The sequence below is a fragment of the Panthera leo genome, chromosome A2, assembly GCF_018350215.1.
Source record: "Panthera leo isolate Ple1 chromosome A2, P.leo_Ple1_pat1.1, whole genome shotgun sequence".
NCBI lineage: Eukaryota > Metazoa > Chordata > Mammalia > Carnivora > Felidae > Panthera > Panthera leo.
The window spans coordinates 152,190,428-152,205,382 of NC_056680.1; the positions used below are offsets into that span (position 1 = coordinate 152,190,428).

General features: G+C 40.5%; 1 protein-coding gene across 1 annotated transcript in view; it reads right to left on the reverse strand.

Moving 5' to 3' along the window:
* Positions 1 to 14,955, reverse strand: part of ATP6V0A4 (ATPase H+ transporting V0 subunit a4) — a 95,119-nt gene that overhangs the window by 15,277 nt on the left and 64,887 nt on the right. The gene's annotated exons all lie outside the window — the stretch shown is intronic.

Below are 14,955 nucleotides of genomic sequence, written 5' to 3' on the forward strand. Positions count from 1 at the left end.
TTTCTATTGCTTCATTACTAGTGTATAGAATGCAACTGATTTCCGTACATTGATTTTGTATCCTGCAACTTTGCTGAATTCATGTATCAGGTCTAGCAGACTTTTGGTGGAGTCTATCGGGTTTTCCATGTATAATATCATGTCATCTGCAAAAAGTGAAAGCTTGACTTCATCTTTGCCAATTTTGATGTCTTTGATTTCCTTTTGTTGTCTGATTGCTGATGCTAGAACTTCCAACACTATGTTAAACAACAGCGGTCAGAGTGGACATCCCTGCTGTGTTCCTGATCTCAGGGGGAAAGCTCTCAGTTTTTCCCCATTGACGATGATATTAGCTGTGGGCTTTTCATAAATGGCTTTTATGATGTTTAAGTATGTTCCTTCTATCCCAACTTTCTCGAGGGTTTTTATTACGAAAGAATGCTGAATTTTGTCAAATGCTTTTTCTGCATTGATTGACAGGATCATATGGTTCTTTTCTTTCTTTTATTAATGTGATGTATCATGTTGATTGATTTGCGAATGTTGAACCAGCCCTGCAGCCCAGGAATGAATCCCACTTGATCATGGTGAATAATTCTTCTATATGCTGTTGAATTCAATTTGCTCGTATCTTGTTGAGAAGTTTTGCATCCATATTCATCAGGGATATTGGCCTGTTGTTCTCTTTTTTTGCTGGGTCTGTCTGGTTTGGGAATCAAAGTAGTGCTGGCTTCATAGAATGAGTCTGGAAGTTTTCCTTCCCTTTCTATTTTTTGGAACAGCTTGAGAAGGATAGGTATTATCTCTGCTTTAAATGTCTGGTAGAATTCTCCACGGAAGCCATATGGTCCTGGACTCTTATTTGTCGGGAGATTTTTGATAACTGATTCAATTTCTTCTCTGGTTATGGGTCTGTTCAAATTTTCTATTTCTTCCTGTTTGAGTTTTGGAAGTGTGTGGGTGCTTAGGAATTTGTCCATTTCTTCCAGGTTGTCCAGTTTGTTGGCATATAATTTTTCATAGTATTCCCTGATAATTGCTTGTGTTTCTGAGGGACTGGTTGTAATAATTTCATTTCATTCATGATTTGATCTATTTGGGTCATCTCCCTTTTCTTTTTGAGAAGCCTGGCTAGAGGTTTATCAATTTTATTTATTTTTTCAAAAAACCAACTCATGGTTTCATTGATCTGCTCTACAGTTTTTTTACATTCTATATTGTTTATTTCTGCTCTGATCTCTATTATTTCTCTTCTTCTGCTGGGTTTGGGGTGCCTTTCCTGGTCTGCTTCTAGTTCCTTTTGGTGTATTAGATTTTGTATTTGGGATTTTTCTTGTTTGTTGAGATAAGCCTGGATTACAATGTATTCTCCTCTCAGGACTGCCTTCGCTGCATCCCAAAGCATTTGGATTGTTGTATTTTCATTTTTGTTTGTTTCTACATATTTTTTAATTTCTTCCCTAATTGCCTGGTTGACCCATTCATTCTTTAGTAGGGTGTTCTTTAACCTCCACGCCTTTGGAGGTTTTCCAGACTTTTTCCTGTGGTTGATTTCAAGCTTCATAGCATTGTGGTCTGAAAGTGTGCATGGTATGATCTCAATTCTTGTATACTTATGAAGGGCTGTTTTGTGACCCAGTATGTGATCCATCTTTGAGAATGTTCCATGTGCACTGGAGAAGAAAGCATATTCTGTTGCTTTGGGATGCAGAGTTCTAAATATATCTGTCAAGTCCATCTGATCCAATGTATCATTCAGGGCCCTTGTTTCTTTTTTGATCCTGTGTCTGAATGATCTATCCATTGTTGTAAGTGGGGTATTAAAGTCCCCTGCAATTACCACATTCTTATCAATAAGGTTGCTTATGTTTGTGATAAATTGTTTTATATATTTGGGGGCTGCAGCATTCAGTGCATAGACATTTATATTTGTTAGCTCTTCCTGATAGATAGACCCTTTAATTATTATATAATGCCCTTCTTCATCTCTTGTTACAGCCTTTAATTTAAAGTCTAGTTTGTCTGCTATAAGTATGGCTACTCCAGCTTTCTTTTGACTTCCAGTAGCATGATTGATAGTTCTCCATCCCCTCACTTTCAATCTGAAGGTGTCCTCAGGTCTAAAATGGGTCTCTTGTAGACAGAAAATAGATGGGTCTTCTTTTTTTATCCATAATGATACCCTGTCTTTTGGTTGGAGCATTTAGTCCATTTACATTCAGTGTTATTATTGAAAGATATGTATTTAGAGTCATTGTGATGGCCATAGGTTTCATGCTTGTAGTGATGTCTCTAGTACTTTGTGGTCCTTGCAACATTTCACTCACAGAGTCCCCCTTAGGATCTCTTGTAGGGCTGGTTTAGTGGTGACGAATTCCTTCAGTTTTTGTTTGTTTGGGAAGACCTTTATCTCTCCTTCTATTCTAAATGACAGACTTGCTGGATAAAGGATTCTTGGATGCATATTTTTTTCTGTTCATCACATTGAAGATTTCCTGCCATTCCTTTCTGGCCTGCCAAGTTTCAGTAGATAGGTCTGCTACTACCCTTATGTGTCTATCTGTGTAAGTTAGGGCCTGTTTATCCCTAGCTGCTTTCAGAATTCTCTCTTTATCCTTGTATTTTGCCAGTTTCACTATAATATGTCATGCAGAGGATAGATTCAAGTTACATCTGAAGGGAGTTCTCTGTGTCTCTTGGATTTCAATGCCTGTTTCCTTCCCCAGATCAGGGAAGTTCTCAGCTATGATTTGTTGAAGTACACCTTCAGCCCCTTTGTCTCTCTCTTCTTCTTCTGGAATTCCTATGATACAAATATTGTTCCGTTTGATTGCATCACTTAGTTCTCTAATTCTCCCCTCATACTCCTGGATTTTTTTTTATCTCTCTTTTTCTCAGCTTCCTCTTTTTCCATAATTTTATCTTCTAATTCACATATTTTCTCCTCTGCCTCTTCACTCTGTGCTATGGCCGCCTCCATTTTATTTTGCACCTCATTTATAGCATTTTTTAGTTCCTCATGACTATTTATTAGTCCCTTGATCTCTGTAGCAATAGATTCTCTGCTGTCCTCTATTCTTTTTTTCAAGCCCAACAATTACTTTTATGACTATTATTCTAAATGCTTGTTCCGTTATATTGCTTAAATCGGTTTTGATCAATTCGCTAGCTGTCGCTACTTCCTGGAGTTTCTTTTGAGGAGAATTCTTCCATTTCATCATTTTGGGTAGTCCCTGTGGTAGCTGCAAACTGCAGGGCACTTCCCCTGTGCTATCTGGAGAAACTTGTGTTGGTGGGTGGGGCCACAGTCAGACCCGATGTCTGCCCCCAGCCCACCGCTGGGGCCACAGTCAGACTGGCGTGTACCTTATCTTCCCCTCTCCCAGGGCCAGGACTCACTGTGGAGTGGTGTGGCCCCGTCTGGGCTGCTTGCACACTGCCAGGCTTGTGGTGCTGCTTCAATGGGACCTGGCCAAGGTCATATTAGACAGGATGGATCTGCAAGGTGCACAGGGGTTAGAGGGGCAGACTTAGCTAGCTTTGCTGTCTGTGGTCCCCTGTGGGAGGGGCCCTGCAGCACCGGGAGGGAGGCAGGCCCATCAGAGGGATGGATCCACCGCGTTGGGCGTTTGCGTGGTGCAAGCAAGTTCGGTGACAGGAACTCCATGCATGTTTATTTTTGAAAGAGAGTGCAAGCGAGGAAGGTGCAGAGGAGGGGAAGGAGGATCTGAAGCAGTCTCCATGCTGACAGCAGAGAGGCTGATGTGGTGCTCAAACTGATGAACCAGGAGATCATAACCTGAGCTGAAGTCTGACATTCAACTGACTGAGCCACCCAGACACCCCTCAAAATAGACTTTTTTTTTAAAGTGTATTTATTTATTTTAAGAGAGAGATAGAGAGCAGTGAGAGGAGGCATGGGACAAAGAGAGACAGAGGGCGAGAGAGAAAATCCCAAGCAGGCTCCACACTCTCAAGGCAGAGCCCAAGGTGGGGCTCAATCCCACAAACCATGAAATCATGACCTGAGGTGAATGCTGAACCAACTGAGCCACCCAGATGCCCCCAAAACACTGGCTTTAGATGACACATTGGGCCAGATGGCTTTAACAAATATATTCAGAACATTCCTTTCTCAAACAAACAGCAAAATCCACATTATTTTCAAGTATACATGGAACGCTCTCCAGAACAGATCACCTGTTAGGCTAGAAAACAAGTGTTAACAAATTCAAAAACACTAAAGTTATAGCATACATCTTTTCCAACAATAAGGCTATAAAACTAGAAATAAACCACAAGAAAAAAATCTGGAAGGAACACAAATACATGGAGGTTAATTAACAGGCTACTCAACAATGAATGGGGCAACCACGAAATCAAAGGGGAAATCAAAAAACACATGTAGACAAATTAAAATGAAAATGAAAAGACAAATGATCCAAGATCTTTGGGATGCAGCAAAAGCTGTTCTAAGAGAGAAGTTTAGGGGCGCCTGGGTGGCTCAGTCAGTTGAGTGTCTGACTTCAGCTCAGGTCATAATCTCACAGCTCGTGAGTTCAAGCCCTGCATCCAGCTCTGTGCTACCAGCTCAGAGCCTGGAGTCAGCTTCAGATTCTGTGTCCCTTTCTCGCTCTGCCCCTCCCTTGCTCATGCTTGCTCTCTCTCTCTCTCTCTCTCAAGAATAAATAAAACATTAAAAAAAGAGAGAAGTTTATAGCAATACAGGTCTACATCAAAAAACAAGAAAACTATCAAGCAACCTAACTTACACCTAAAGGAGCTAGACAAAGAACAAAAAACAAAACCCAAACTATTAGAAGGAAGGAAATAATAAAGATTAGAGCAGAAATAAACAGAACAGAAACTTAAAAAACAAAAACAAAAAACAAGAGAACAGATCAATGAAACCAGGAGCTGGTTCTCTGAAAAGATCAACAAAAATTGATAAACCTTTAGCTAGACTCATCAGAAAGGAGGGAGGGAGGGAAGGAAGGAAGGAAGGAAGGAAGGAAGGAAGGAAGGAAGGAAGGGAGGGAGGAAGGAAGGGAGGAAGGAAGGGAGGAAGGAAGGAAGGGGACTCAAAATCAGAAACGAAAAAGGAGAAATAATAACCAACAGCACCAAAATACAAAGAATTATAATAGTATAAAAGAGTAAATGCCACCAAACTGAACAACCTAAATTAAACAGATAAATTCTTAGAAATACATAGCCTACCAAAACTGAAGCAGGAAGAAATATCAATGTTATACATCACATCAGCAAGAGAAAGAATAAAAATCGTACGATCATTTCAATAGATACATTAAAAAATTTGACACAGTACAACATCCACTCATGATTTTAAAAACCCACAACAATGTAGGTTTAGAGGGAACACACCTCAACATAATAAAAGCTATATATGAAAAATCCAGTTAACATCATACTCTATGGTGAAAACCTGAGAGCTTTCCCCCACCCCAAGATCAGGAACAAGACAAGGATGTAAACTCTTGACACTTTTATTCAACATATTACTGGAAGTCCTAGCCACAACAATCAGACAGCAAAAGGAAATAGATGGGATCTGAATTGGTGAGGAAGCAGTAAAACTTAAATGACCAGAAATAAGTAGGAGAGGAGTTAAAATGGCGGAGAAGTACGGAGACTGGGATTTCCCTAGTCCTTCAAACACAGCTGTATTGAGGTCAGAACACTTGAAACACCCAGGAAATCAACCTGCAGAGTGGCAGAGGGATATCCACAGGTTGAGGGAGACAGCTTGGCAGGACAGAGGTGTGTGTATCGGAATTGGGGGAGATAAAACAATGTAGGCATTGAGGGAGGGAACCCCCTATGCGGAGAGACAAAGGAGAAAGATAGAGAGGCTGTGGTACTGGGATGTTGTGTTAGTACAAGAGAAAAACCTCTCCAGACCATGGACTGGGGAACAAGAAATATAGAGAGTGTCCATTTCTATTTGCAAACAGCCTCAGGAGCTGAAGATCAGAGTTTCCAAAAGGGACAACTTTCTCTGGACCTGAGTGGCAGTGTGCACGTGTCTCGGGGGGAGGGGGGCCATCCTTGGGGGGCAGTAGTGATCTTAGGGGCACACTGGGAGAGAACAGTCTCCTTCCTCGACTACTGTGGGAGGAGGGTTTATTGCCTCCCCCAAGGACAAAAGACCCTGCAGGCACCAGTCAGAGGCCTTTACAGGGCAGGGTGGAGGGGTGCTACACTAGAATAGGGTCCACATAGTGCAGGACCCTTTAAGACATTGGGTTTTGAATCCCAGCCGAGCACCTAGGAGGCGAGGGAGACTGTGGAGCAGGGCAAGCTGCCTGCCTGTGCTACCCTGTGAAGGCTGCTTGAACAGTGTGGTCTGGGACACCTAGTCAGGGGAGGGAAGATTGGGGTGTCACCATTTTTCTCCCCATCACCTACATGGTGGGGCTTCAGAGAGCAGCACACAGCCCCCAGTGGAGGCAGAACCCACTTATACCAAACCCCACCCCTCCTGGCAACTGCTTACCTACCTGAGCGGGACTGACACTGATAAAACCAGTCTCTCCTCTAGACCAGCACAGCCACTGGTCTAGGCACCAACAGACAACTGTCCTGCAGTTTTGTATGTTAGTCTGTTTCTCTCTCTCTCTCTCTCTCTCTCTCTCTCTTCCCTTCTCTTCTCTTCTCTTCTCTCTCTTTTTTTTCTTTCTACCTTGTTTTTTCTTTTGGAATCCGGCTCATGGCTTCTGATTTGATTTTTGGTCAATCCTTATTCTCTCTATATATATGTTTTTTCGGTTTTGTTTGTTTCATCAGGCATTTCTACTCTATTCTTTTACACCTTTTCTAGATCTCCTTTCTTTTCCTTTCTCTCTCTCTGGATTAACCTTATCGTTTCTTTGATTCTCTGCTTGGTCTTTTTTTTTCTTCTTCACCCCTTTCATTTTTCTCTTTGTATGGGATCAGGTTCCCAGCCCTTTCCTTTTTTCCAGGGTTACTTCAACGAACGAATCAAAGCACACCTGGTGGAAAGTCCCAACACTCCACCACGATGAGTAAGGAGGAGCTCTGCAGAGGACTGACTAGTGGGACAGAACAGCCAAATACACAACCAGAGAGTGCACGCAGCACACTCCAGAAACATCTCCTGAAGTGCCGGGCCCTGGACAGTGTATGGCTCCTTTTTAATATAGTAGTACTTGCAGTGCAGGGCACATAACAAGCTATTAAAACACGTAAAAGACAGAAACCTAGCCAAAATGACAAAACAGAAGAATTCTCCTCAAAAGAAAATCCAGGAAGGAATGACAGCCAGAGAATTGCTTCAAACAGATATAAACAATATATCTGAACAAGAATTTACAAGAACAGTCATAAGACTAATAGCTGAGCTTGAAAAAAAAAAAAAGCGTATAAGACAGCAGAGAATCTATTGCTGCAGAGATCAAAGACTTAAGAAATAGTCACAGTGAATTAAGAAATGTTATAAATGGGATGCAAGCTAAACTAGATACAGTGACAGTGAGGATGGAAGAAGCAGAGGAGAGAACAGGTGAAATAAAAGATAAAGTTATGGAAAATGACGAAGCTGAAAAAAAAAGAGGGAAAGGAAATTATTAGAACACGAGGGGAGAATTAGAGACCTAAGTGATTCCATGACATGAAATAATATCCATATTATACGAGTTCCAGAAGAAGAAGGTAGAATGGGCCAGAAAGCTTATTTGAACAAATTAGCTGAGAAATTCCCTAATCTGGAGAGGAAAACAGACATCCAAGTACAAGAGGCACAGAACAATCCCTTAAGTCAACAAAAACAGGTCAACACCACAACATATCATAGTGAAACTAGCAAAATACAAAGATAACGAGAGAATTCTGAAAGCAGTTAGGGACGAACAGGCTTCAACCTACAAGGGTTGACACATAAGGATGGCAGGATACCTGTCCACTGAAATTTGGCAGGCAAGCAGGGAGCGGCAGGACATATTCAATGGGCTGCAGAGGAAAAATATGCAGCCAAGAATCCTTTATCCATCAAGGCTGTCATTCAGAATAGAAGGAGGGATAAAGGCTTTGCTTTCCCAGAAAAACAAAAACTGAAGGTGTTCATGACCACTAAACCAGCCCTGCAGAAGATCCTAAGGGGGACTTTGTGAGTGGAAAGCAACAAAGACTACAAAGGACCAGAGACATCACCACAAACATGAAACCTACAGATAAAACAATGACACTAAATCCTTATCTTTCAATAATCACTCTGAGTGTAAATGAACTAAATGCCCCAGTCAAAAGACACAGGGTATCAGAATAGATGAAAAAAAAAAAAAGATCCATCTATATACTGCCTACAAGAGACTCATTTTAGACCTGAGAACACCTGCAGATTGAAAGTGACAGGATGGAGAACCATCTATCAGGTTACTGGATGGCACAAGAAAGCCAGAGTAGTTATACTTACATCAGACAAACTAGATTTTAAAACAAAGACTGTAACAAGAGATAAAGAAGTGTATTACATCATAATTAAGGGGTCTATCCATCAAGAAGAGCTAGCAATTATAAATGTTTATGTCCCCAATGTGAAACACCCAAATATATAAATCAATTAATCACAAACATAAACACATGTATAGATAATAATACCATGATTGTAGGGGACTTTAACACTCCACTTATAACAATGGACAGATCATCTAGGCAGCAGATCAATAAGGAAACAACAGCGGTCAATGACACACTGGACCAGATGTTAATGACACATTAACAGATATATTCAGAACTTTTCATCCAAAAGCAGCAGAATACACACTTTTTGATTGCATATGCAACATTATCCAAAATAAATCATATACTGGGTCACAAAGCAGCCTTCAATAAGTATAAAAGGATTGAGATCATACCATGCATATTTTCAGATTATAATGCTATGAAACTTGAAATCAACCACAAGAAAAAATTTGGAAAGCTCCCAAATACATGGAGGCTAAAGAACATCCTACTAAAGAATTAACAGGTAAACCAGGAAATTAAAGAAGAAATTTTAAAATATATGGAAGCAAATTAAAATAAAAACACAATAGTCCAAACCCTTTGGGATGCAGCAAAGGCAGTCCTAAGAGGAAGATACATTGCAATTCATGCCTATCTTAAGAAGCAAGAAAGGTCCCAAATACACAACTTAACCTTACACCTAAAGGAACTAGAAAGGCAGCAGCAAAGAAAGCCCAAAGGAAGCAGAAGGGAAATAATAAAGATGACAGCAGAAATAAACGATATAGAATTCCAAAAAAAAAAAAAAAAAAAAAAAAAACCAGTAGAACAGATCAATGAATCTATGAGCTGGGTTGTTTTTTTTTTTAAAGAATAAACAAAATTGATGGGAATGCAAGCTGGTGCAGCCACTCTGGAAAACAGTATGGAGGTTCCTCAAAAAACTAACAATAGAACTACCCTACGACCCAGCAATTGCACTACTAGGCATTTATCCATGGGATACAGGTGTGCTGTTTCGAAGGGACACATGCACCCCGAAGTTTATAGCACCACTGTCAACAATAGCCAAAGTATGGCAAGAGCCCAAATGTCCATCGGTGGATGGATGGATAAAGAAGATGTGGTATATGTACAACAGAGTATTACTCAGCAATCAAAAAGAATGAAATCTTGCCATCTGCAACTACATGGATGGAACTGGAGGGGATTATGCTAAGTGAAATTAGTCAGACAAGAATCATATAACTTCATTCATATGAGGACTTTAAGAGAGACAACAGATGAACATAAGGGAAGGGAAACAAAAATAATATAAAAACAGGGAGGGGGACAAAACAGAAGAGACTCATAAATATGGAGAACATCAGAGGGTTACTGGAGGGGGCATGGGAGGGGAGATGGGCTAAAAGGGTAAGGGGCACTAAGGAATCTACTCCTGAAATCATTGTTGCACTATATGCTAACTAATTTGGATGTAAATTTTAAAAAATAAAAAATGAAATTAAAAAAATAAACAAAATTGATAAACCCCTAGCCAGACTTCTCAAAAAGAAAAGAACGAGGACCCAAATAGATAAAATCACATATAAAAGAGGACAGATCACAGCCAATACCACAGAAATACAAACAATTATTACAGAACACTATGAAAAATTATATGCCAACAAACTGGACAATCTGGAAGAAATAGACAAATTCCTAGATACATACACACTACCAAAACTGAAAGAGAAGAAATAGAAAATTTGACCCATAAACAGCAAAGAAATTGAATTGATTATAAAAAAATCTCCCAACAAATAAGAGTCCTGGGCCAGATGGCTTCCGAGGGGAATTCTGCCATACAGTTAAAGCAGAGTTAATATCTATTCTTCTCAAGCTGTTCCAAAAAATAGAAACTGAAGGAAAGCTTCCAGACTCATTCTATGACATAGTCAGCATTACCTTGATTCCCAAACCAGACAAAAACCCCACTAAAGAGGAGAATTACAGGCTAATATCCCTGATGAACATGGATGCAAAAATTCTCAACAAGATACTAGCAAATCGAATTCAACAGTAAATTAAAAGAATTATTCACCATGATCAAATGGGATTCATTCCTGGGCTGCAGGGCTGGTTCAATATTTGCAAATCAATCAATGTGATACGTCACATTTATAGAAGAAAGGAGAAGAAACACATGATCCTGTCAACAGATGCAGAAGAAGCATTTGACAAAATACAGCATCCTTAATAAAAACCCTCAAGAAAGTCGGGAGAGAAGGAACATACCTTAACATTATAAAAGCCATATATGAAAGGCCCACAGCTAATATTCTCAATGGGGAAAACTGAGAGCTTTCCCCCTAAGATGAGGAACATGACAGTGGTCCAGTCTCACTGCTGTTGTTTAACATAGTGTTGGAAGTGCTAGCCTCAGCAAATAGGCAACAAAAGGAAATCAAAGGCATCCAAATTGGCAAAGAAGAAGTCAAACTTTCACTCTTCACAGATGACATGATACTCTACAAGGAAAACCCAAAAAACTCCACCCAAAAAATTGCTACAACTGATAGAAGAATTCAGCAAAGTTGCAGGATATAAAATCAATGTACAGAAATCGGCTGCATTTCTATACACCAATAACGAAGCCACAGAAAGAGAAATCAAGGAATCGATCCTATTTACAATTGTACCAAAACCCAGAAAATACCTAGGAATAAACATAACCAACGAGGTAAAGGATCTATATGCCGAAAACTAAAGAAAACTTATGAAAGAAATTGAAGAAGACACAAAGAAATGGAAAAACATTCCATGCTTATGGATTGGAAGAACAAACATTGTTAAAATGTCGATATCATCCAAAGCAATCTACACATTCAATGCAATGCCATTAAAATAGCACCAGAATTCTTCTCAGAAAAAGAACAAAAAATTCTAAAATTTGTACAGAACCACAAAAGTCCCTGACTAGCCAAAGTAATGTTGAAAAAGAAACCAAAGCTGGAGGCATCACAATTCCAGACTTCAAGATGTATTACAGGGCGCCTGGGTGGCTCAGTCGGTTGAGTGTCCGACTTCAGCTCAGGTCATGATCTCATAGGTCGTGAGTTCGAGCCCCGTGTTGGGCTCTGTGCTGACAGCTCAGAGCCTGGAGTGTGCTTCGCATTCTGTGTCTCCCTCTCTCTCTGTCCCTAACACACCTGCATTCTGTCTGCCTCTCTCAAAAAATAAATAAACGTTAAAAAAAATTTTTTTTTAAAGATGTATTACAAAGCTGTAATCAAGATAGTATGCTATTGGCACAAAAACAGACACGTAGATCAATGGAATCGAATAGAGAACCCAGAAATGGACCCACAAATATATGGCCAACTAATCATTGAGAAAGCAGGAAAGGGTATCCAATAGGAAAAAAAGACAGTCTCTTTAGCAAATGATGCTGGAAGAACTGGACAGTAACCATGCAGAAAAATGAAACTAGACCGCCTTCTCATACCATACACAAAAATAAATGCAAAATGGATGAAAGACCTAAATGTGAGGCAGGAAACCATCAAAATCCTACAGGAGAAAACAGGCAGTAACCTCTTTGACCTTGGCCACAGCAACTTCTTACTTGACACATCTCTGAAGGCAAGGGAAACAAAAGCAAAAATGAACTACTGAGACCTCATCAAGATAAAGAGCTTCTGCACAACAAAGGAAACGATCAACAAAACTAAAAGGCAACCAATGGGATGGGAGAAGATATTTGCAAATGACGTATCAGATAAAGGGTTAGTATACAAAATCTATAAAGAACTTATCAAATTCAACACCTAAAAAACAAATAATCCAGTGAAGAAATGGGCAGAAGACATGCATAGACATTTCTCCAAAGGAGACATCCAAATGGCAAACAGACACATGAAAAGATGCTCAACATCACTCATCACCAGGGAAATACAAATCAAAACCACATTGAGATACCACCTCACGCAGGTCAGACTGGCTAAAGTTAACAACTCAGAAAAACGACAGATGTTGGCGAGGATGTGGAAAAAAAGGAACCCTCTTGCGCTGTTGGTGGGAATGTAAACTAAACTGGTTCAGCCACTCTGGAAAAGTGCGGAGGTTCCTCAAAAAATTCAAAATAGAATTACCCTACAACCGAGAAATTGCACTACTTGGAATTTATCCAAAGGATACAGGAATGCTGATTTGAAGGTGCACATGCACCCCAATGTTTATAGCGGCACTATCAACAATAGCCAATTTATGGAAAGAGCCCAAATGTCCATCAACTGATGAATGGGTTAAGAAAATGTGGTGTAGGGGCGCCTGGGTGGCTCAGTCGGTTAAGCATCTGACTTCGGCTCAGGTCATGATCTCGCGGTCCATGAGTTCAAGCCCCGCATCAGGCTCTGTGCTGACAGCTCAGAGCCTGGAGCCTGTTTCAAATTCTGTGTCTCCCTCTCTCTCTGACCCTCCCCCATTCATGCTGTCTCTCCCTGTCTCAAATAAATAAACGTTAAAAAAAAAAAAGAAAGAAAGAAAGAAAATGTGGTGTATATACATATACGTACACAATGGAATACTACTCGGTGACCCTCTAGTGCAGAGGTTTCCAAACCAGTTTCTGCAGGGGCCCCGGGTTATAGCGTATAGAGGAGCCTAAATACATGGGACTTCTGCTCATACCCCTGAGGCCCATCAGAACAAGCATGTTTATAATCTCAATATACTGGGCCTCCTTAAGGTTTCACGGAGGGAACTGGATGGGGGGCAAATAATGCCCTGGTGGGATCATCTCTTGGATGGAGGTGGTAGAAATATTTCTAACGAAACATGAAAAAGGATCACCAAGACCCTAATCAGCAGCCTATAAAACCGATCAACAGCTATGCATTCCAAGGAATCCCAAGGAGACAGCCCTCCATGCAGTCTTAGGGAGCTCCTACTACCCAGAGTTGGTTTAGGGGGTATCATCCAAGATGGCAGACTAAGAAAACCCTCTATATTTCCTTCCCTATTGTATAAGTTACCATGGGGTAAAGAGAGAAATCAACCAGGCTGAGATCAGCAACTGTTTACACTTTTTGCGGAGTAAAGAGCAAGGGAAGCTATTGTTTTAGAGTCTGGGGACTCAGGTGGGACTCATGGACTTAAGCTCATTAAATTTATGGACAGGTAGAAAAGAGAGTTGCATCTATGTCTATAAAGAGCTATTTGCCACCTTCCTTTGAAATACTTGGTCACCTCTAGACAGCCTTCCACCTCAGCCACGCTTTACCATCTGGGTCTCTTACAAATGGACTAAACAATAAACAAGTATTCTTCTTTGCTTCGCCTTTCTATTTATTTATCTCCCATATAAATTGTATTTATCAGACAATTTCATAACTAAACGAGGCGGGCAGGACACAATAGGGAGAGAAGCAGGTGATGTAGAGAGAGGGCGCCACCTAGGGACGAACCTCTGGAATTCCAGTCTCATCATCTCCAGGTCCAGAACTCAGCCAGGTCAATACCCAACAGATAATGGGGGGGGGGGGGGGGAATTTATCTGAAAATATTTACAACAACTTAAAACATATGTGATCTCAGCAAGTCCCACTTACTCTTTTGTACTGATGTAGACAGAGAAAGCAGAGAGTGATAATCTGAAACAGCGCTCGTGTGGATTTCTAGACTTTGACGTGCCCTAGGAGGTCAATCTTCCCAAATACCATTTGATTTAAACTGATAGTAAACTCTTCTTCGCTCCCTGAGTAAATCTGGGGCTCAGAAGCAGTTCAGACAAAAGGAGGAAATGGACTGAAATTGGTGTTTGGCAATGGGGAAAAATCACAAATAAACAGAAGCTGACTTACTTGTATGTGTTTACAACCGCACTTCACTCAAACAATCTATGACATGATAGATGAACAGTGAAACCTCACAACTTTAAAATCTAGTAAAAACAACTTTCAGTATTCATTAATAAACTAAAACTGTAGTAAAGTACTTTTATTTCCAACTAATGAAACAACCGTGTTCAGACTGTTGTATTTAACTACCCGTAGACTTGGCGCACACACACGTGCGTACACACACATACACGGATGCACACACACATACACACACACACCCTGAGCAAAGTTTGCAAAATATAAGATTTAAACATGCTTGCCCTTAGTAGAACATTATTCTAAAATAAGACCCCCCAATGGGAAAGGATGAAACATGGCCTTTTGTAGCAATGTGGATGGAACTGGAGAGTGTTATGCTAAGTGAAATAAGTCATACAGAGAAAGATACCATATGTTTTCACTCTTATGTGGATCCTGAGAAACTTAACAGAAGACCATGGGGGAGGATAAGGGGGGGACAAAGTTAGAGAGGGAGGGAGGCAAACCATAAGAGACTCTCAAAAACTGAGAATAAACTGAGGGTTGGTGGGGGGTGGGAGGGAGGGGGAAGTGGGTGATAGGCATTGAGGAGGGCACCTGTTGGGATGAGCACTGGGTGTTGTATGGA